A 25,165-nucleotide genomic window follows, 5' to 3' on the forward strand; every position below is an offset into this window, starting at 1 on the left:
CTCGCATGACGCGAGTACGACGTGGTAGGGTGTGTGTACTATCAGATAGTTTATTGATTTTCTGTTCATTCACTCTATCCATCCACCGCAGTGAGAGCTCAGTGAGAGCAAGGGGCCTGGTGAGTTCTGTTCACCCTCTCTTTTCCAGCCCTAAAACAACCCCTGGTAGATATTAATAAGCATGGATGAGTGAGGTTTTGGTCTGGTGTTTTGGTTGTATCAGATGAGAAGTTTATTCCCTTTTGTTCCATCTAGAAGTTTCTGATTTACCTTTTTTTTTTTTTTTTTTTTTTTTTTTTTGTCCATTTGGTTAACCTTGTATCATCTCATTAAATGCATAAATTGCAAAATTCCAGGACAAGTCTACAACCTGATGACTTTTCACATAATGATCAATGCTTTTATAACCTGCATGAGTTGAGGAAATAGCATATTACCAGTACCTATTTATTTCTCTTCAGTCAAAACCACTGACTCCAAAGAATAAATAACCTTTACCCTGACTTCTAACCTCATGGAGTCATTTGCCTGGTTTTGTTTTTTTAATGATTTTGGGTTTTATTTTGTTTTTTTTAAGTTTACAAGATAGAATTGAGTTATATCTATTTTTTCAAATCTATTTTTATTTGACTTCTCCCAATCAACGTTTGGTTTATGATATTTGTGCATGCTGTTACAGGTATAGTTTTAGTTTATCCATTATTGTTTGCCATATACTATTCAATTCTATGAATATACCTCAATTAAATATTTATTTCAGTGCAGATGAATGCTTCAGTTTTGCTTGGGGTTTTGGGGGGTTCCACCCCCACCACTGGGCTGTTCAGAATAGTTCCACTATAACTTTCCAGTATATGTCTTTCTGTGAATGTATTTTCTCACTTCTACTGTGATATAAAATTCCTAGCAGTAGAGGCACTGCATCATGGCAAATACTGTGCTTGTGATCAGCTTTCGCAGAAACCAATTTTCCAAAACTTTTAATATATTTGTACCAGTTCATACTTCTACTAAAAATATATGAGTTCCACTTGCTCTGCACCTTATCAGCATTGGATATTGTCTATCTTTTTTATTTTACCCATCCTGATGGGTGTCTTTTAATTTTGTTTCTTCTGGAGTTCCCATTGTGGCTGAGAGGTTAACAAATCCAACTAGGAACCATGAGGTTTTGGGTTCGATCCCTGGCCTTGCTCAGTGGGTTAAGGATCCGGCCGGCGTTGCTGTGAGCTGTGGTGTAGGTTGCAGACGCGACTCGGATCCCGCGTTGCTGTGGCTCTGGCGTAGGCCGGCAGCTACGGCTCCGATTCAACCCCTAGCCTGGAAACCTCCACATGGCGCGGGAGCAGCCCAAGAAATAGCAAAAAGGCAAATATATATATATATATATATATATATATATATATATATATATATTTGTTTCTCCTGAAAAACAGCTTTTCACGTGTCTTCTGGTCACTTGCATATTCTCTTTTGTGACGTGTGTGTTCAAGTCTTTGGCTTATTTTTTTTTTAATTTTTAATTTTTTTGTCTTTTGTCTTTTGAAGGCTGCACCCACGGCATATGGAGGGTCCCAGACTAGGGGTCTAATCGGAGCTGTAGCCACCCATCTATGCCACAGCAACAAGATCCAAGCTGCATCTGCGACCTACACCACAGCTCATGGCAACACTGGATCCTAGCAACCTCATGGTTTCTAGTCGGATTCGTTAACTAACCTCTGAGCTACAAGGGGAACTCCATGGCTTATTTTTCTATTAGGTGTTCTGCCTTCCCCCTTTTGGTTTGTAAAAGTGATATATCTGAGCCCTTTTTCAAACATATGCAGTGAAAATAACTCCTACCCGTTGGTGTCTTCCTTACACACTCTAAATGATGTCTTTTGATGAGGATATGTTCATAAATTTAGTGGAACCCAATTTTTCTCCTTTTCCTCTCTGGTTGGCATTTTTATCTGTGTCTGTTTTCTCTAAGAAATTTTGCCCAACTCCACGGCTTGCAGATGAATATGTTTTTTTTTTCCTAAAAATATATCTCATTACCTTCCCTTTTCAAGGCGATAATATATCTGAAATAGATTCTTTTTCATGTCTTAGCTATATGGTCAAACCTTTTTAAGCCTGTGGAATAACATAGATAATCTCCAATCTATATTATCCAGAATACCATAATTTCCTGACTGCAAAGCAACGTCTTAAATCACATGACCTTGTATGAGTGGATTATTTCTGGACCCCCTGGTTTGTTCTATTGCTCTATCGGCCATAATTACTATAGCTTCATAATAAATCTGCGTATTTAACAATTGAAATCCTATTTTTTTGTTATTCTTCAAGGCTGTCTTTTCTATTGCTATCCTGAATGATGTCTTAACAGGACAAGCCGGTAGCTGTGCTGAGAAGAGAGTTTGGGGTAAAGGGTACAAGAGAAAGAAGCAGGAAGATCAATGAGGAAGCTTTGGCATTAATCTAGGGAATAAATACTGGCTTGGATGGGGGGGTGATGACAGAGATGCTGAGAAGTAGTAGCTAAATTGTGTAAACGCTTTGGCATGTCAGTAACAGGTACTGCTTACCGACCAGTGGTGGACAAGCAAAGGAAGGAGCGACATTGTTGATCAAGACGTGGGAGAGTCAGAGAAGAAAAAAGGCTGGGGAAGAAATCAAGAAGGTGCATTCTGAACTTGTTAAAATTGAGACCCCAGTGTAGATGAAGAGAAGGAAAATGCATATGCAAGTCTGGAATTCAGGACAGAGGTCTGGCTTGGAGATATATATTTAGGAGTGGACAGAGTAAGAAAAGCATTGAAAGCCACAGACTGACTGAGATAGCCAAGGTGGCAGCCTCCTCTTACAAGATGCTAAAGCCAAAAAGCCAGAAGTCTTCCCTGGGTGTTCTTGGTGGCTCAGTGGGTTCAGGTACCAGCACTGACACTGCCGTGGCTCTGGTCACCGCTGTGGCGTAGGATCGATCCCTGGAGAATTTCCACATGATGCAGGTTGGGCCCCAAAAAAAGTCATTCCTAGCTCTTCCCTTTCTTTCATCTCTAAACATCCAGTGTATTTTAGAGTGTCTCCATTTCTACTTGCAAAATGTATTGTCAGATGTCTACAAAGGTTTTCTTTATAGGTCCAGATAGTAAATATTTTAGATTTTGAAGGTCATGTGTACTCCCTGTCGCAGAGTGTTTTCTTTTTTACAATTTACAAATGTAAAAACTGTTCTTAAGTTTCTACTCACACACAAGCAGAACTGAGTTGAGCTTAGTCTGTGGACCATAGTTTACCAACTGCTGGTCAGAACCCTTACTGACCCTCTGAGTTCCTACCATGTGCTGTCTGATCTCTTTGATTGCAGTCTTCTTCTGCAGTGTCCTCTCCACAGAGAACAAAGAATAAGAGATGTGTCTTCTGTGCTTTAAATCAAGGTCAGATGATGGCCCTTAAATGGCTTTCCATGGAACTGACAATAAAATAAAAACTTTTTGGTATGACTTCCCAAGCTTTATATGATCTGGCTGCTGTTGAGGCAGGCTAATCCAGCCCACATCCTGTTTTTGTAAATAAAATGTTTTGGGGAAGCAGTCATACACATTTGTGTACATATTGTCTGTGGCTGCTTTCACTCTCTGCTGGCAGAGTTGAGTAGCTGGGATGAAGACCATGTGGCCCACGAAAACCTAAATATTTACTCTCTGGAGCTTTATGGAAGATGTTTGCCTGCTCCTGTCCTGCAGAGTCAACAGTATTTATGCACAAGGCTTTTGCATGTATGAGCCTTCTGAAGCAACCTCACTTCCAGTATTTTCATGGGCTTCAAGGTCAAAATGTAGTTGATTTTTCTCTTTCATTTACAATAAGCTACCATCATGGATTTGTACCTTGTACAGTGTTTAGTGTATTGCCTCGCATTCCTTCCCTATAGATCCCATCCATTTTCCCATTTCACTCCTAACTGAATCAAGATCAGACAATAAGATTCTGTACAAAGGACCTCTCTGAAGCTCGTGACAGTGTATGGCCATTTTTGCAGAAATGCCGTGTGTTACCGAAAACCGAGGGAGTAGATGCTGAGCACAACGTTCTATCTATTTCTCTTAAGACCATTTTCTTAGTTACGTGGATCAGATCTTTTGTATCTTGACTTTTCATCTTTTTATTCCATTGCTTGCTGAGAAGTAGATCTTACAGTATTTCATATTATTATGGCTTTATCTAGTTCTCCATGTAGTTTTTCAATTGTTGTTTTATTCAGAGTTCACGCTGTTAGATAATACAAATTTATAATTGTTATATGTAGGTGACCTTTGAACGACATGGGTTTCAACTGCATGGGTCCACCTATACACAGATTTTTTTCCGTAATATGTAGTGCAGTACTACGTAATCTTCAGTCAGTCGAATCCACAGATGCAGAGGGGCCAATCTAAGATCACAGGAGGATTTTTGACCGTCAGGGACCAGTGTCCCTAATCCCCATGTTATTTAAAAGTCAACTGCATTTCCTGCAAATTGGGTTTTTCATCACTTGAAGTTTCCCTTTTCTCTGGTTATTATTTGCCTAAATCTGTTTTCTGGTATTAATTTTTGGTTAGTGTTTCCACTCTATATATTTTCTTTTTATTTCCACCTTCCATTGTCTTCCTATTATAGCAAACTAGTAGTCTTTTTTTAATAAAAACATAAACATTGAATTTATATTTAAGGCACTACTGATGCATTTGTTCCACTTTATTGTCATATTTTTCTTTCTCTTTGAAACTCTACTCTGTATTTCTTGTTAACATGTTTATTACACTCTTTATTTATGATCCTTTATTATGCCAAAGTAATTATCTACTTGTTAAGAATTTATGTACCCTGTTTCTATACTTTTAATGCTAACTAAGAAATTACTCCATGAATCATGAGATTATACTTACATTATTTATAATATTAATCAGTTGCTTTATTATCCATCTGGACAATGCAAAGACCTTCAGGATTTTAAATCTATTTGCCTGCTCTGATTTAAAACCATCTTTGTCATATACTATCTAGGACACGATTTTACATAGTGCAAGTTTATTTCTATTTACCCACTTATATATATCTCCTTTGTTTTATGTTTTTATTTGTGTATTTCTGACCTTCTATCTGGAAAAGTTTTCCCTTTCCCCATCGTAACTCTTTCCTGTTTCTCTTGGCTAGAATTACAGTGATTCTGAACTCTCTCAGTGTTGGTTTATCTGAAAATATATTTGTTTCGCCTTCTTCCTTGAAGGATATTTTCACTGGACATAGAATTCTAGGTTAACAATTTTTTCCTATGTACTCTAAACATCTTTCCATCATCTTCTGATTTCCATTGTTGTCATGGAGATCTCATCTGTAAGTACAAATAGTCCCTCTAAAGTAGTTTCTCTTCCATTTTTCACTATATTTAATGGTTTTTCCGCTTTTTTTCTTTTGCTTTAAGTGGTTCTACTCTGGTATGTCTAAGTATGGAATTCCTTTTAATTACCCCATTTATAATGCTTTCTAATTCTTTTTTTTTTTTTTTTTTTTGTCTTTTGTCTTTTGTTGTTGTTGCTATTTCTTGGGCCGCTCCCGCAGCATATGGAGGTTCCCAAGCTAGGGGTTGAATCGGAGCTGTAGCCACCAGCCTACGCCAGAGCCACAGCAACGCGGGATCCGAGCCGCGTCTGCAACCTACACCACAGCTCACGGCAACGCCGGATCGTTAACCCACTGAGCAAGGGCAGGGATCGAACCCGCAACCTCATGGTTCCTAGTCGGATTCGTTAACCACTGCGCCACGACGGGAACTCCTCTAATTCTTGATTCTGTGGATCGATGCCTTTGGCACAGAGAAGCCAAAGGCCACTGCCAATATTTTCTCCTATACATGTGTGTGGCCCTTTCTTCTCCTTCCATCTGAACTGGTTTTAATAACTTGCTTGACAGAATATAGGCATGATATTCTAACACTTCCAAGTCCAAGACATAAGGGGCTTTGTGGGGCTGAAGGAAGGGTGCTGTGAAACTTAAGGAAGAAAGTTAACATAAAACAAGACTCAGGGACATTTATCTTAAGGAAAGGTGGGAACCGAGGGACTTTAGTTAAAGAGAGTAAACCAGGCAAAGAGAATAAAATAGACTGCGTGGGGAAAATAGCGGTTGAACTCTGATTTATCACAGTATCCAGCTAACCATGATGCTTACTGGGGACTAGGCTTCAAAGGATTTTTTACTTCCCTTTGAAATCTCGTAATTCGTTCATTTCCCGTTGTTCACTGATCTGTACTATTTAAAGGAGATACTCTTGACCTCGGTGCCAAGACCAGCTCAGCAGGATGGGGCTGAAGAACGGGAAAAAAGTTAACATAAAACAAGACGCAGGGACCTTTGTTTTAAGTTAAGGTGGGAACCCGGGGACTCAAGGTCTCAGGGACTGAGAGCCCCGCCTCAAGAAACCACACTGCTTTTATTGTGGTTTTTAGGAGGACGTCAAGTGAGAGGGGGTTGTAGGTGCAGGATATAGGTTTTTTTAAGTTATTTTAAAAGTCACCTAGCCGGCTGCTGATGAAGCTTTTACTCTGACCTTTAGGCTTTTAACAATCATTAGCATTTGAGGAAGCTTGGCCTCAGCTATCCATGCATAGCATCTAGAGAATCACCATTGTGCTTCTGCAGACAGCGTGCCTATCTGCAGCAACCCTGGGTTTGCACCTCGGTTCTCCTTGCTAATGCAGATCCTGCTAACGACCCCTCATAAACCCCTTGGGGCCATGGGGCTCCTCTTTTACTCTTAAGAGGACGTATCATGCTGTGCAAACAGCGTGCCAGTCTGCACAGGTCCTGCGTGCCTAGACCAACACATTAAGTCCTCATTCAGCTGACCCTGTGAATAACTTATGCCTTTAGGTCTTTGTTCTTAAGCTTAAGTCATTTACCAGCAGGACAAGATGGAGCAGGACAAGATGGAGTTTTCAGCAAAGAGGCTAAGAAAATATTGTAGAAACATGTCTCGTGACAGGGCTTCACTTGAGCTTCTTGGAATGGTCTCTCTCTCTCAGTATCATCCATTTCAGAATACAGCTTCCAAGCTGTGAGAATCACAAGCATCTGGAAAGGCCATGCTTACATGCAGCACTCTGTAGCTCTACCTGGGTTCCTAGCCCATGTCCAAGAAAAGCCTTCCAGTGACACGATTCAGCCACCCAGCACTTTCCAGCACAATCAAGCCCCCAGATGATGATAGTCCAGAGACATTATAAAGAAGAAGAACCACTGAGCTCATCCTGAGGACTATGAGAAGAAATAAAATGGTTGTTTTAAGCTCTTAAGTTACGGGGGTGGCTTACTACACACAACTTACTAAACAGTATAGGGTCATATGTCATTTGTAAAATAATTCCTCAGCTATGATCTCTTCAAATATTTCCTTTACCCTTTTTCACTTTCTTCTGGAAATCTAATTAAATTGTATTTTCATACTCTTTTTATACATCATTTGCTAGCTGTTCATAATTTTCTATTATTTTCTTTATGCTGCATTCTTGATATCCTCTGATCTAAATCTAGGATTTTTTAATATTAGGTGTGTAATATGGTATTCTAGATGTTCTTCTGAGCCATGCATGCATACATATGCACACACTTACATGAACGATGCTAATGGAAGTCTGGTGAAATGCAAATATGTTTAAAGTTAGTGTCTTAGTTTTGAATGTGTACCATAGTTATGAAAAATATCCTGTTTTTTCTTACAGAAATAGCATATGTCCTCCACATTAATTTCTTGTCAGTTTAGCTATTGGAAATACTGTTGTAATGTCTGTAATACGTCTGTTACCTTTGTTTATACTGTTTTTTTTTTTTGGAAAGAGATTTTAATTTTAATGCAGACCATTCCACCAATTTTCACAATACTAATGTAAGTATGTTTGTGGCCTCAGGGATTCCCTTGTGGTGCAGCAGGTTCGGGACCTGGCATCACTGCTGTGGCTCCGGCCGCTGCTGTGGTGTGAGTTCAATCCCAGGAACTTCCACATTCCACAGGTATAGCCAAAAAAAAAAAAAAAAAAAAGAAATGTTCTCAAAAAATTAATCCAAATGTATAAATTGAAAAGACTAAGACTAGACAACACAACACTGAAGAATAAGAACAATAGTGCAGAACAGGTGGAGAATTGGCACTATTAAGTCTTACCCTAAAGTCATAATAAATCAAGGCAGGTAAATGACTGAAAAAATTGGAATTAAATGGAGGAAGGATATCTTTTCAACAAATGGTGCTGAAACAACTCGACATACACACACACACACACACAAATGAATCTAGAAACAGACCTTACACTTATCAAATCAGCTCAAAATGGATCATAGACTTAAACATAAAAACTATAAACAAACACTGTATAACATTCAGAAGATAAATTAGGAGGAAGTCTAAGTGGCCTTTGGTTTTGTGATGAATTTTAAATACAACTCTGAAAGCACAAAGCATAAAGAAATAAATGAGGAAGTTCCCATTGTAGCTCAGGAGTAGCTAGGATGTGGGTTCAGTCACTCAGTGGGTTAAGAATCGGCGTTGCTGTGAGCTGTGGTGCTGGTTGCAGATGCTGCTCAAATCCCACATTGCTGTGGCTGTGGCTAGGCTGGCAGCTACAGCTCCAACTTGACCCCCAGCCTGGGAAATTCCATGTGCCGCATGTGTGGCCCTATAAAGCAAAAAAGAAAAGAAAGAACTGGTAATCAGGACTTCATTAACATTAAAAACTTCATCTCTGTGAAAGGCACTGTTAATGGAGTCCCCGTTGTGGTGCAGCAGAAACCAATTTGACGAGGAACCATGAGGTTGCGGGTTTGATCCCTGGCCTCGCTCAGTGGGTTAAGGATCTACTGTGGCCGTGGCATAGGCCGGCAGCTACAGCTCTGATTTGACCCCTAGCCTGAAAACCTCCATATGCCACAGGTGCAGCCCTAAAAAAGAAAGAAAGAAAGAAAGAAAAAGAAAGAAAGAAAGAAAGAAAGAAAGAAAGAAAGAAAGAAAGAAAGAAAGAAAGAAAGAAAGAAAGAAAGAAAGAAAAGAAAGAAAAGACACCATTAAGATATAGGAAAGCTAAATCACACCCTGGAAGAAAATATTTGCAAGGGATATCTTTGGTAAAGGTTGTTATCCAAAATATACAAAGAATCCTTTAAACTCAATAAGTAAATGAACAATCAACTTGAAACATGGGGAAAGATCTAGATGGACACCTCAGCAAAGAAGATATACAGATGAAAAATAAGCACTTTAAAATATACCCAACATATGTGGCATTAGGGAATTGCAAATTAAGGCAATAATTAAAATGGCCAAATTAGAATGGCCAAAATTCATAACACTGGCTCTCCCAAATGCTCAGGAGGAAGTAGAGGAGCAAGACCGCTCACTAAGAGCTGGTGAGACTGTGCAATGGTACAGACACTTTGGAAGAGAGTTTGGCAACTTTCTTACAAAGGTGCATAGGATCCAGCAATTGCCCTTCTTGGTGTTTCCCTGAACTTGCAACTTATGTCCAAACAAACACTTGCACACAGACGTGTATAGCAGCCCTACTGATAATTGTTAAAACTTAAAAGCAACTAAAAGGTCCTTCAGTGGGTTGAGCAGATAAATAAACTGTGGTCTATCCATAAAATGAAATACAATTCAGTGATAACAAGCTATCAAAAGAAATGGAGGAAACAAATTCCTATTACTTAGTGAAAGAAGCCATTCTGGAGAAGCTATGTACTGTATGATTTTGACCCTATGATATTCTGGAAAAGTCAAAACTATGGAGACAGTAGAAAGATCAGCAGGTCCCAGGGGCTGGAAGGAGAGAAGGAGGGATGTGTAGGCAGAACCCAGGGGATTGTTAGGGTAGTGGAAGTATGCTGTACGATGCTCTGATGGTGGGTGCATCACATTTGTCAAAACCCATGGAACTCGACAACACCAGAAATGAACCATAATATAATGGTGGACTTAGCTGATACTGTTAACAATTACAGTTAGTAATAAAGCGCCAGTATTCATTAATCAACTGCCACAAAGGTACTAGACTAAGGCAAGCTATCAATGAGAGGGAAGGCGTGGGAGGAGGTGGGGAAGTGTGAGTGAGAAGCATACAAGTCCTCCCGCACTTTCTGCTAAACCTACACTTTCTGTAAACCTAAACCTTCTCTGAAAAATACAACCTATTAATTTTTTAAAATGTCACACAATTTAGTACAAAGATAAGATATAGGGGAAAAAAGGTGGTGAAACTAATCCTACAATTACAATAGTTGGAGGAAAAAATTTATTCATAATTTATGGTGGATGCAACATCTCCCACATTGGATTTTTTTTTAATCCAGGAATACATTTATATCAAGTGGAAAATTTGCCTCAGGCTCTGCATGGAGGGCAAAGTATAGCAAACTGTGGCCCATGGGCCCATGAAAGCCTGCTGTCCATTTTTATGTGATTCTCGAGCCAAAAAAAAAAAAAAAAAAAAAAAAACTTTTTTTTCTCATTTTAACTGTTTTTTTAAAAGCTAAAGGAGAAAAATATTTTACGACACGTGAAAATTGTATGCATCCCAAAACTCATAAACAGAGCTTTATCGGAGCACAATTAAGTACCCACATAATACCCTTAATTTTGCCCCTTGGCCCACAAAATTGAAAATATTTGCTCTCTGGCCCTTTACAGAAAAAGTTTGCTGCTCCTATTTTAAAGAATCTACTACATTATAAAAACAAAAATGTTTTAAAGAACACATAGACATCTCTTTCACTCAAGATTTCCTCTTATTGCTGGTCCAGCAAGAACAAAACTCCAAACATCTGTTTTTGTAACTAACATCAGTCATGCACCAAGGGAACACTTCTCCACTTACCTTTGTATTTCCTTGAAACAGAGGGACCTTTGTCTGATTTCCTTGGGGCTGTGTGGTTGGTGAGGCTGGAAGGGCTAGAGTATGGTATGGATTTGAGCAGCAGCAGCACGTAGGTAAAGGAATAGATAGTAACTGCTGCATCCTTCTTCCTCTAGAGCATAAACACAAGGCATACAGTGGAGCAACACCCCAAGAAATGTGGATTCTGTACTTTCTTTTCTTTAAATCCAAATGGGTCATTCTGGAAGTACTCATCAATTAGCAAGGAATTAAAATTTGCATTTGAGGCATTCCCGTCCTGGCTCAGCGGTTAATGAACCCAACTAGTATCCAGGAGAATGCAGGTTCAATTCCTGGCCTTGATCAATGGGTTAAGGATCCTGCGTTGCTGTGAGCTGTGTAGGTCTCAAATGTGGCTCAGATCCCTCATTGCTGTGGCTGTGGTGTAGGCTGACAGCTACAGCTCTGATTCAACCCCTAGCCTGGCACCCTCCATATGTCATGGGTGTGGCCCTAAAAGACCAAAAAATAATAATAATAATAATTGCATTTGGGACCTGAGTATTTTGCAATAAAAAACCCAATACTTTTAAATTTGTAGAGTCCAAAATATTCTTAAATCTGTATGCTCTACATCCTCTTAAACATATTTAGTCTAAGTAATATGCTTCAGGGGAGGGGCAATCGAAAAATATTTCATCAGGACATCGGGCGGAGATAAATATTAATCCAACATAAAAGTGCGCTTACCCTAATAGAAATGTGCCGAAGATGTATATACAATTATTTCACTGCATAACATCACAGCAAAAGTTGGAAAGATCTTAAGCGGCCTTACATAAGAAACTGAGTAAGGCAAGTTTTACGCAAACATACAGTGAAACCTAGCACCAGGCAGCCGGTAGATTTATATGTGATAGCATTTAGTGAAAAAGCATGTTGTTGAGAGCATGAAGGAGGCTGAGCATCTGGGAATATTGCTTAGAGACTGAAACTTTTTCTGGAGTATTTAGAATTTTTACCAGGAATGCATATTTTTAAAAAAATACATTTCACTTCTGCTTCAGAAAAGAAAAAGAGGTCTGTGTGAGTTTATATATATATATATCAGCAAGTAAATCTGAAATATTGGGTTAGAATGTGAGAGCCATATTGTACTAAAAATGGCCCATTTTCTCCTCTGGGCTGTTCTCTAGTCTAATTTTCTGTCTGCAGTTTATTTCAGAATTGCATGGAAGATTTGTGGAATACTATTAGCTATGGTTGGAGGAATTACTTTCATGCTAACATCTTGTTCCTAGCCACTTCTAACTTTTAGAAAAAAAAAAAATTAGTCTAGCTGTTTTCAAGTCAAAGATAAATTTTCTTTGAAAAGCTTAGAGGAGAAAAGTCCCCTTGGCTCTGTTAGTTATTTATGCCTAAATCAAGAGGTTTTTAAAAGGCATTGAAAGAAAAAGAATATCATTTACATTTTTTTAAATGGGTAACCTGAAAGCATTTGCACTAAATACCCTTTAATGTGTCATGGTTGCAGGTAAGCAAAATAGAACAGCGGTAACTGAAACATTATTGTCTTTCTTGATTCTCCGTACACACATAATTATGGCGTAAAGCTTCTCTTATGCAAATGCCATTCTCTAATGTTTATTGTTTTTAATTACAGCAGCTGGACAATTGGCATTTCTATTTCATGTTTTCTGTTATTTTTGACCCCTCTCAAGCTCACCCTGTTTACTAAATGTTTCCATAACCGGAGACTTATGAGTCAGGGACAAGCAGATAAGTAGAGTGTTGATTAATTTCTCTCGCCAGTTGATTGTCGTCATTTCTCCATTTACTCACTCAGATGCTTCGATTAGAGAGTGTAGACCCAGATGTATTTTAAGGTACTTTGGCCTTTGAAAGTCTATTGCTCAGAAACACAGGTCAAGTCACTGCATTTTCCCCTTTCTGTGCCTGCCACAGAAATGGAAAACACACATGCCAGCAAACACATATACAAGACATGCAGGTGTACACTTCAGTAAGAAACACACTTCTACTACTGTGGATGGGGTGAAGGCAGGGGACAGCCATGCACAGGTGTTCCTATCAGATGGGTTGCTAGCAGCATATGGGACTGGATGGGGACCACTGGGGAAGTGATGCAGTGTGCAGGGAAAGAGCTGAGCCATGCAGGCAGGGATGGAGAAAAGGAGGCAGCAGAAGAACCGCTGCAGACGACGTGGATGGGGAGACAGAGGAGGGACTTTGTCGGGAAGGTTTTCAGGCTTTGATGTAAGCAGATGGAGAGAAGATGATTCAGTCAACGGGGGTGCATTCTTGGAGTTTTCTGGTTGTTAACACTTCCAGTGCTCCCCAGATATCTGGGGGGACCTGTTACCTGAATGGTTGAGTTGGATGTAATGGGCAGAGCCCAGCGCTTGTGTCTGGGAGCTGCGAAAGGGCGTGAGGTCTACCAGCGAAAGGATCAGAGGTTCAGAGGTTCATATTATAGAGCAGCGTTATTTTATAATCACAGCTTATAGGCAGAATGCTTTTGAGATATAGGTTCCAGGTTCACCCTTGTTCCTAGATTGGGTTGAAAATGAGGTTAAGTCAATAGACAAGCTTTTTAAGATATAACTTTTAATAAGAAGGGTGTAATTTCTGAAGTGCAAGGAAAGTTATTTTTATATTGATGCATTACAAAATAATATGTAGATAAGTAACTTTTCAAATCATTTTCTTTAGAGCTTGAGCAGGTGCAGAAGAATACGTACAAAATATGGTAACTTTTGAAAGGCAAAACTGAAAGAAAAATACCAAAGCCACCTGTAAATCCAATAACATGGCATTATTCGCTTCACTTTCCCAGCATGATTATACGACAGGTCATATTCACAGGGTCTTGCCCTGCAAACATGAACCCTGAACCATAGGTGTCTGGTCACCTGGTCCTCTCCTGTATCTCTCACAGGAGAAAGCAGAGAGAAAAACACAGGGCCAGCAGCCTCTAGGGGCAACTGTTAGAGATGGACAAGTGCTTTCTGCGGAAGCAGAGCTCACTGGAGGGGCTGCCACCCTGAGCTCATGCCAGGCTGCCTGCCACCATCAAGCCTCCTACGTGACCACTGAGCTCCTCTCCTGCCCACACTGCCCTCTGACCCCTGCCTTCCTCACCCCAAATCAACTTTATCCACCTTTTAAATGGTTTAAGCTGATCTCAGGAGCCCTGTGTTAGGTTTGGGGTTGGTAGAGGCAGGACTGTTGGGGAGCATCCTTGACCTCTGACTTATTTCCCGGCACCTCGCAGGCAGGGTCCCTAGACCCTAACAGCGTAGAGGGTGGGCTGTTCTCCTTCCTACCAGCTTCAGTGTGATGTGTAAGAGCCTGGGGTGTGAGACCCAGACGGAGGGGCTGACCCTCTCACTTGCCTGTCGCCTGGCCTGGGATCCAGTGTCTGTTCCAGGACTCGGAGCCAAGTGGACGCAGGAGGGGTGGGCACCCTCACCGAAGCTGAACCTGAGCAAATACCCGAGTGGAGGCTGAATCACAAAGGATGCTCGTCACCCCATCAGAGTAATCCGAGCCTGCGGTGCTCTTCACAGGTGCACACGGACAAGGATGCTACCAGGCCTGCGTTTGAAACTGAGGATGTTAAAACCACACCAGGTGCTTGGTTGGTCAGGAAACAGACATGGGAGAGGATCTGGTTATGAAGAGGTCATTGAAGGACTGCGATCTCTGCTTCAGAGGTGATAAGCACCATTCTGGAGAATGTCTTGTAACACAGGATAGGATGTCCAATCACCCTTTATACCCCACTTGTGTAAATCCATAAAACAGAGCCAGGACAAATCTCCTGTTGAAACACTGCACAGAGCCAGGACAAATCTCCTGTTGAAACACTGCTTTATTTTCTGAGGTTAATTCAGCTCTCAGTATATCCACAACAAAACAGGATCGATTCCACCTTCACCCTTTTCCCTGTTGGAGTCTTTATCTTGTTACCATAACAACTCACTCTACATCTGTGTTGCCAGACACGTGGTAAAAAAAATGGGGGAGTACTTTATCTAGTAAAATCAAAAATAAATCCTCAAAAGCTCAAAGTAAATAATAACCCAGTAGTCGAGAGCTTTAAAAAGTCATTGGATAAGTTAGTTCAGCAGTGAAATAGATTTAAAAATTCCAAAAATTGGTAAAGCCTTCATAAAATAACCTTGAAAATATATTTTCTTGAAAACTGCAAAATCACATGTCAACAGCAAACAGTTTTAACCTTCTCAAGAAATAGTCTATGGGCTTTGGAGCCTATTCATGTTCATTTTACTTGCGAAAGTAATGTATGAAAAATTAACTTATTTACAAAACAGAAATAGACTCAAAGACAAAGAAAACTTACTTATGCTTCCCAAAGAGGACAGGGGAGAGAAGGTAAATTAGGAGTTTGGGATTAACGTATACACACAACTGCACGTAAAACAGATAAACCAGACAACAAGGACCTACTCTCTAGCACTGGGAACTATACTCAGTATCATGTAATAACCTGTTAGAGAAAGAATCTGAAAAAAGAATATATATATATAGATACATATATATCTAAATCACTTTGCTATATAATATATAGATCTATTATAATGTGTAATAGATATTATAATGATAATTATAATATATGATTATCATTATAATATATATTCTTTTTTCAGATATATATTTTTTCAGATATATATATTCTTTTTTCAGATATATATATTCTTTTTCAGATATATATTCTTTTTTCAGACATATATTCCTTTTTCGGATATATATTCTTTTTTATTATTTATAATATGTATATTCTAAATCACTTTGCTGTATAATGCAATGTTGAACTAATGCAATGTTGTTAAATTAATTGTACTTCAATTACAAAATGTCTTAAAAAAGGAGTCATATACAACATACTTTTTGTAAATAAGGGACCCATCCAGAACTAAAGTTAAAAACAGAATTTCTCCTTCATTCTCCCTGCATCACTCAGTTGGGGAGTGGTCATGTAATCTCTTCCCCAAAGGGAATTATTCTTTTTTCAGTCTTTTTAGGGCTGCACCTGCAGCATATGGAGGTTCCCAGGCTAGAGGTCCAATCAGAGCTGTAGCTGCTGGACTACGCCACAGCCACAGCAACAAGGGATCTGAGCCGTGTCTGCAACCTGCTCATGGCAATGCCAGATCCTTAACCCACCGAGTGAGGCCAGGGACTGAACCCGCATCCTCGTGGATGCTAATCGAGTTCACCAAACCACTGAGCCACGACGGGAATTCCCAAAAGGAATTATTCTTAACAGAGTCTATCTTTCCATACTAATCTATGCAGTGTGTACACATAGAGATGTGTTTCTTCTCTATCCTTTCTTTGTTCTCGCCGAACTTAACAAAATGACTGTGCCATCTTTTCAAAGTAGCATATTCAGCTATTCCTGGCTCCCTTTAAATTACACAGATATGCTTGAAATTAGAGCGTTCTCTTATTGATAAGGACTGTTGTTTCCAATTTATCATTAGCATAAACCAGGCTGCAGAGGATTTCTTGCCCCCATGTGTTAGGGCACATGGTTTGTTCGTTGGGTGTGAGGGAGGCTGAAAGTGAAAATGACCACAGGTTATGCGCCCTTCATATCTGTGGGTGCTGCCAGGTTGTTCTTTAAATGGTCTGTGAAAGGCTATCTATTAAAAAACAAACGAAGAGGCTCCTTTCTGCAGGACCACTTTCCTTCCTTACTTGATTTTCCTATCATCAAGCTGATATTTTTACCAATAGGATAGACAAATACAGCATATCAATCATATATTCATACATACATATGTAATTGATTTTCTAGTTTGTTTCTCTGATTCCTATGAGATAATGTTTTGTCTGCTAGGTGTAGTGGCATTTCAGCTTCTTTTATGGATGTGCTTATCTATACTTTGAACACATTTCTATGTGCTCCTGTGTCCATTTTTTTACTGTGTCTAAGGGGTTTACTGTACATTGTTGATATTAATCCTTTGCTGTGGTAAGTGTTGTGTGTGTGTGTCCCTCAGATCAAAACTGTTCATTATATTTACACCTTTGGATTTTTTTTTCTTTTTATAATCACACCTGTGGCATATGGAAGCTCCAGGGCTAGAGGTCAAATCGGAGCTGTAGCTGCAGGCCTACACCACAGACACAGCAATGCCAGATCCAAGCTGCATCTGCAACCTATGCCAGAGTTTGTGGCAACGCCAGATCCACCCACAAAACAAGGCCAGGAATCAAACCCATGTCCTCACAGACACTATGCCAGGTTCTTAACCACAGAGCCACAGCAAGAACGCCTGGATTTTTTTTCAAATTTTTTCTCTGAATTCTAAACACTGAGTGCTGCAATATTCAAACTGAGTTGTAGATGTCTCCTCATAAGTCATGTAATGTTTTTGTTGTGGTTGTTTTATGGGTTGTTGTTTTTGTTTTTGTTTTTTCCCTTTTAGGGCCGCACCCACTGCATATGGAGGTTTCCAGGCTAGGGGGCTAATTGGAGCTACAGCTGCTGGCCTACACCACAGCCACAGCAACACAGGATCTGAGCCGTGTCTGCAACCTACACCACAGCTCACAGCAACGCCGGATCCTTAACCCTCTGAGCAAGGCCAGGGATCGAACCTGCAACCTCATGGTTCCCACTGCACCACAGTGGGAACTCCTTATGTTTGTTTTATGCATTTAGAATCTCTGTTAGTGGGGCAGAGGGTTACCTATGCTCATCATGGACCATAATTTTTGTCTCCATTTGTCGCTTTTGATGCTTTTCAGCTGAAATTCTGATTGTACACCTGCCAACTTTTTTATTTTTATTTTATTATTATTATTTTTTTTTTTTTTTTTTTTTTTGGTCTTTTTAGGGCCGCACTTGCGGCATATGGAAGTTCCTGTGCTAGGGGTCAAATCCGAACTGTAGCTACCAGTCTACACAACAGCCACAGCAACGCTGGTAAACTTACTTTCATTTTATTAATCGTTTCCTCATAGATCTTTTACCACGTGCTTACTTTTTACTTTTATATAGTATAACAGTTCAGACTATAGTGTCTGGAGTCTGGTTGGGTCAGTAATTGCACTCAGCTCATACTGTCACTTTAAGAATTAGGTAAGATGATCCATGCAAAAGCTGGGCTCGTGCCTCTAACATACCCAGCACATAGGATGTCATTGTTTTATTTTTGGTGTGTGTCCTTGTAAATGGCTTCCAGCTGAATTTTTATCTCATCCCGAACTAGGAAGGAATCTATTCCATCCAAATTTATTGTGAAAACAAATAATAGCCTTTTATATTCTTCTATTTGACTCACAACAAAGGCTTAACAAAAACATTTAAACATCTTTTTAAAATTTAACCCTGTGTGAGCTCTGACTTGCAAAGGATAAATGTCACATACTCATATTAATTTCTTCTTGCTTCTCAGGTCTTATCATCATCTGGAATTTTAATTCTGAGTAATTTTTTCATGTGCTTTGACATTCTCAGGAATTGCTTCTTCTTTTTTTTTTTTTTTTTTTTTTTTTTTTGGTCTTTTTTTGCTATTTCTTGGGCCACTCCCACGGCATATGGAGGTTCCCAGGCTAGGGGCTGAATCGGAGCTGCAGCCACCAGCCTACGCCAGAGCCACAGCAACCTACACCACAGCTCACGGCAACGCCAGATCCTTAACCCACTGAGCAAGGGCAGGGACCAAACCCGCAACCTCATGGTTCCTAGTCAGATTCTTTAACCACTGCGCCACGACCGGAACTCCCGGAATTGCTTCTTATCAGTTGGAGTTTACAGCATGGCTACATTTTCCTCAACTGTGGAGGCATAAATCAATTTATTTATTTTTTATTCACCATCAGTTTTTTTTGTTTGTTTGTTTGTTTGTTTTTTTGTTGTTTTTTTTTTGTTTTTTTTTTTTTTTAGGGCCGCTCCTGTGACATACGGAAGTTCCCAGGCTGGAGTCCTACACCACAGCCCCAGCAACGCAGGATCAGAGTCACATCTGCAACCTGCACCACAGCTCAGACCAGATCCTTAACCCACTGAGCAAGGCCAGGGATCGAACCTGAGTCCTCATGGATGCTAGTCATGTTCGTTACCCATTGAGCCACAACGGGAACTCCCCACCATTGGTTTTAAATATTGTGATTGATCCTAAATTCTGATCTTTCCATTCTTGTACTATTTTTGATATTAATTTGCTCTTGTTCTTCTAGATTTTTAAGGTGGAAACTTAAATCATTGTTCTGAACCCTTTCTAGTCTAATGTAAGCACTTAAAATGATAAATCTCCCTCTAAATTTTGAATATTTTAGGTTTAATAGGCCAAGAGGCAAAATGAAGGACATTCTGTAAGTGCTTCTGTAACAAGAAAATTTCTATTGATGAAATTAAAAACAGTATAATAATAATTGAGTACTTTTTGGTAGTACAGCTCTGCTTATGAAAAGAGTGGAATTTTGATTTGGGGGGCAAACTTTCACTTTTGAGTTTCCATGCGGCACGTCATTAACACGAGAAGATGACATTCAGAGAACATGAGTATGAGTTCGTATGCTATTTGGAGTTCCCTTGCGGCTCAGGGGAAACAAACCCAACTAGTATCCGTGAGGCTGCGAGTTTGATCCCTGGCCTTGCTCAGGGTTAAGGATCCGGTGTTGTCATCAGCTGTGGTGTAGGTCACAGATGCAGCTCGGATCCCATGTTGCTGTGGCTGTGGTGTAGGCCGACAGCTACAGCTCCGACTCAGCACTCAACCTGAGAACTTCAGGTGTGTCCCTAAAAAGAAAAAGAGAGAGAGACATCTTAGCCCCTGTGATCTTTGGCAAATAATCTCTTTAAATAAGGTAAATTTGGTAAACATGTCTCTGTGAACTGTTTTCTCAGTAGTTTGTATGCGTATTACCCTGGAAAGTCATACAGTAGCTTTGAAAGACATGATTTGCCTGTTTCACTCCCATTTTCTTTTCCCTCTCTCCTTTTGAACTGACTTCCTCTCACCTCCATTCACACTGTACCATCTCCAGTTTTAGATAAATTCATGGGTTGTGACCATCCAGCCTTCCACGTTCTAAGTTCTTTTGTAGAGAGCTAGGTCATAGCCCAGACCCCCAGGCAGGGGTCCATCCCCAGAGATGGCCTAATCTGGTAACTATTCCCTATGGAAACTAAACTCTGCACCCAGTCTTGCCCTGCAGTTAACCCCCTACATGGTTCAGAAGGGGGAGTAGATATATGAACTCTAAAGAGAGGTAGCCGAAGAGAATACTCCCAGTGCACATGGAACAATCCAGCTGAGGGCTGTGCTCACAGAGGGACCACTGCTGTCCTGACAAAGCGATTGGCCTGTTAATCCGCCCCCCTGGGGGAGTCCCGTTCCATCAAGACGGCAACTGCTAACCCTCAAATTGTAAGTTTCAAGAGTACAAACTTCTCCTCTCCACGGGCGAGAGCTGTTCAATTCTTGCAAAGGGACAGCATGCAGAGGAGACATCTGAAGCTACAATTTCAGTTTCATCACAAAGGAGAGGGCGGTGTCCAAGGAATTATGTTCTCGTAAGTTCTCTCTTTGTGAAAGACTTGGGTGATGGACAAAGAAAAGACTCTCCCAAGCCTTCCAATCCAGGGGATCCCCGTGGCCTCTGGGGACCCAGCCTGTGTAAAACAAGTCAGATCCGCTGAGAGCAAAGCCTGAAGTTCCAAGTCTCCAGGAGGAAGTGACAGAATTAATTACGCTCCTACGCTGGGACATGTCTCTCCACTTTCTGCTCCATGGTGCCCTCCTGCTGAACAGAGTACAGAAGCCAGGACTATGTGTGGGGGAGGGAGGTCCCCACCCAGACGCTGGACTTGACACTTCAGATGAACTCAACCCTGAATTGAGATGTAGTCTAAGTGTAGATACCCACCAGAATTGAAGACTTAGAACAAACAAAATAGAAACCATCCATCTCAAACGTTGTTGGGTTTTTTCCACCTTAGGGCTGCAACCATGGCATATGGAGATTCCCAGGCTAGAGGTAGAATCGGAGCTGCAGCTGCCAGCCTACACCACAGCCATCAGCAATGAGGGATCTGAGCCGCATCTGTGACCTACACCCAGCTCACGGCAACGCTGGACCTTTAACCCACCGAGTGAGGCCAGGGATCAAACCCACATCCTCATGGATACTAGTCAGATTCGTTTCCTCTGAGCCACAACGGGAACTCCTAAAAGATATTTTTATATTGGTTACATGTTGAAATGATAATGCCTTGGATATCATGAACTGAGCAAAATATTTCACTAACCTTCATTTTACCTATTTCTTTTTACTTCTTTAAACGTGGCCACGAGGATATTTTAATTGTGGCTCGCGTCATATTTCTATGGAAGCACGTTAATCTAGACTGACATCCTCTTTTCACGGGATAGGGACTTGTTTTGTGACCAAGTCCCACAGTGAGTTACCTGCAGGATCCACAATGTCCGGGTGTCGGGTCAACACACTTCCTACTGAGCTCTGCCCTCACTCTACAAAGACCTTCTAGAATCTGCGTGGAGAAATACTTCTGAAAACTGAGCTGAAAAAAATCAGCGGAAGAGATTGCATTTACTGTCTTGTTTTCTGCCTGATCATTCTTGGTTGCTTTTCTCTCTTATGACTCTCTCTTTTTTTATTTTTTATTTATTTATTTTTTAATGTCTAACTTTCTGTGTACATCGGGAGGCAGGAAGAAACAGTCATTCTCAACTCTTGCCACGTTTTGAAAAGACACTGCATTTTCTATAAATGTCTCCCAAACTTCCACTGCCATAAAAAGAGACTCTCGACTCTCTAACCTTTTTATTGTCAAAGCTGTAACCATCGGCAGCATCCGCTTGTGACGAGTCCATAAACAAACGGTGCCAAAAGGAGGCTTCTGTTACGGTCGGCTGGGTTCAACAGGCTCTGAACCCTCCAGGTAATAAAGACACCTGAACATCTCTCAGCCCCCTGGCCTCACACAAAGACAGTCACTCCACGCAAACATTTCGGTTTGCTGGCCTTGTTCACATCTGGCCATACGACAAGAGTGAATGAAAGAGCACACGCACCTATTACACCCCGGGACGTGAGAGGTCCCCCACGTTACCTCAGTGATTCAGAAAGAACTGGGATCCTGGGAGTCTGGTGGTTAGGATTCAGTGCTCTCAGAAAGACCTGGGTTCTTTAAATCAGTCTTTCTCTGCTTCCAAGGAGGTGCCTTTGGATGCGGTGGGTCCCTAGCGGCAGAGGCCACCTGGAAGGAGGGAAGATGCCCTGGAAAGAGGCTGACTGGCTTGGTCAGGAATCCTAGGCCGTCTACCTGGAAGGCCCATTGACCAGATCACAGGGGGACACACAGGTCGTGTCCAAGAGTCTGAAACGAAGGCCTTGTGGGCCCAAGTGGAGAAGCCACGATGCGGAATGAAGTGGAGAGGGCCTCCCTCAGGAGAAAGCGCCTCCCTGGGTCTTCAGGGCTATTCTTCACCTGGACTCCTTTTCCAAGGCCCTTAATAAAGGGGTCATTCCATGGCAGTTTTGTAAAACTCTCAATCATCTAAGACAGCCCACTGTTTGTATAAAAGCTTTACATGTTAGAAAGACCTTCCAATTTCTGGCTCCATTCCTGGATTATAATCCTTTGAATCAAGGGTTTTTCCAGGGTTCTATAGAGCTTTAAACTGTCCACTAGATATTAGATTCTTTATCAACCAATCAGCAAGTATTTATTCATCACCTACTGAGGGAATTTCAGAATAAATCTACAAGGAGCCTATACATTGTGATTGAACATGAATTCTGTGTACAGATGAAAATGCCTTAACTAAAAAAATTTATTCTATTTCGTCTCTATCTCTCTGTGTGCATGTGCCTCTGTCTCTGTCTTTCTAGTGTCTCTCATCTCTTTCTCTCTCTCCCCCTGCGTGTGGATCCGTATGTGTGTGTGTGTGTGTCTCTGTCTCCCTGCATATATACACAAACACACGCATACACACTTGAATGAACAGTGTTATATATTATAGGTTCTATATTCTAATGAATAACGATGCAGTGGGTGCTCGAACCCTCTCTCCCAGCATCTCCATTGGCTTCTGAAGAAGGATCCGTCCCAGACGAGATCTGCCTACTCACCTCTATCTCATCAGTATCACCAGATGGATCAGTCAGGCCTGGACTGAAGGTCACGGCTCCCTGTTCTTTGTTACCCATACCTGTTTCTAAAGCACACCCCTCCCTCCCAGCACCCCCAACTTTGAAACTTCCATTCTCAGAATACCCTACCTGATACCCTGCCCCATTTACCAGCCCCTGGACGAACTTTAATTTCATGAAGATTTTATCTCCTGGCTCACATCACTCACCGTTGCTCTTCCCAACACCACACTTCAACATCTAGGAAGATGATTTTCCACACTAACTGCTCTTTCAGGTCCTTGACCTCTTCTGCTCCAATAATGTCTGCTCCCCACTGACTCAGGCACCCCCTTGAAGGGTCAAACCCTGTGTCTTGTTTTGCCCCGCTTACTGCAACACCTTTTAAGTCTCAGTTCAAAGAATCCTGATCTCTAGCAAGCATCGCCCTGGATTCCAGGTCACGCCCTCTGTGACCCCACTTCAAACGTCCTCTGACGTCACCGGCCCTAAACTGTATGTGTGCTCCTCTATCTTCACTGCCGGCAGCAGTCACGCCTTCACAGGCTTTGTCCTTCAGCCTGAATTCTCTGGTCCGCCGCTTGGATGGAGGCGTTGCACGCCCTGCTCAGCTTCCTCTGATCCTGTTTCCCCCAGGAAGAAAAACAACCACAACATAATCGGAGAAACACAAGTCCCTGCCTGACCCGACTCTGCACCAGCCTGGCTGAATGTGGCCGGATAGAAAACCCTTCTGATTTCGGACTTCTAATGACAACTCACCCGTCCCTTCCGTTTACTTAACTCTATTCGGTCCTCTTCCCTCAAACATCCACCCCTCCTTTCCCATCCTACCTCTCAGCTGAGGACCTGCATCCCACTTCACTGAGAAAGCACATGCAACCCTGCCTGGATGTGCTGCCCTTCTTCCTGGTACCGTGATGAATTGTCCCAAAGCAGGTCCTTCCCTGCATGAGCTGGAACTCGTCCCCTCCTCCCTAACTGAGAACATCGCTCCAGCAAATCTGCGCCTCTTTCCTGCCTCACCGATTTACCTACCGGGTGGTCTCAGGCTCTGACTTCACGCATCCTTTAAAAATACGGAACCGTCTCTTCATTCCGCATCCCGCTCCTGGTACCCAGCCCTTCCTTTCTTCCTCCTCCCACCAAACTCCTCCAAAACCTCTTTCCCTTAAGTTTTTGATGCCAACTTTGCTCCATCAGTATGGCTCTTTCCAGGGCCTCCAGTGAATTCCTTTTTCTAAACCCGAGGTCTAATCTCCAGCCTCTCGTTAATTGTGTCTGACACAGTTTATCATTCAGTCTTTCGCAAAAATGCATCCTCTTGCGTCTCCCTGAATACTTACGTGCATTCTTTCATTGCCTCTGTGTTTGAAAACTCTTCCTTGCTGGTTCCTTCTTATCTCCACCTCTTAGCTCTTGGAATCCCTCAGTCCTCCAGCCTCTTATTTTTCTCTGTCCCCCCTCTCACCCACTTGAGGATTTCATTGACTCTTGTACCTTTTATCTACTAATATAAACTAAAACGTTTACATCCACCCTGGATCTCTCCTCGGAACACCAGGTCGTAAACCTCATTATCTTCTGAGCATCCGCACCTACAGGTCTAAGGGACACCTCACGTTCTACGTGTTCTTAATGGAGCCCCTGACTACTTACGTATTAAAAGATGATTTCTCCGGAATTCTTCCCTATATGAGTAAACGACAGCTCAGCTCTCCTAGCTGTGTCAACAACACCCTTGAACGAATCCTTCATTCTTCTGTTTTGCACCCATGTGCAACCCATCAGCAAATCTTTCTGGCTTTAAATGATGAGCCCAACCAAGATCCCCACCACTTCCACTTTCTCCAGGACCTGACTCCCCTCTGGAGCCTGGTGGTACCCTCAAAGCGGACGTGCCACTGCATTTTCCTGTAAGAGGCTGTTCTCAGCCAGCGGTGGGAGTGAGCCTCTTCAGGAGCAACTCAGATTATGAGACCCTTCCTCCCAAGGCCTCCTGAGGCTCCACTTCTCACTCAGAGTCACCACAAGGACATTCATGGTCCCACACGATCTGGCTCCCTGTGACCCCTCTGATCCCATTG

Source organism: Sus scrofa, chromosome 16 (assembly GCF_054392235.1).
Source record: "Sus scrofa isolate SSC_HxYL_T2T_F1_AM1 chromosome 16, Sscrofa_HxYL_maternal_Yorkshire_Landrace_v2.0, whole genome shotgun sequence".
Classification (NCBI taxonomy): Eukaryota; Metazoa; Chordata; class Mammalia; order Artiodactyla; family Suidae; genus Sus; species Sus scrofa.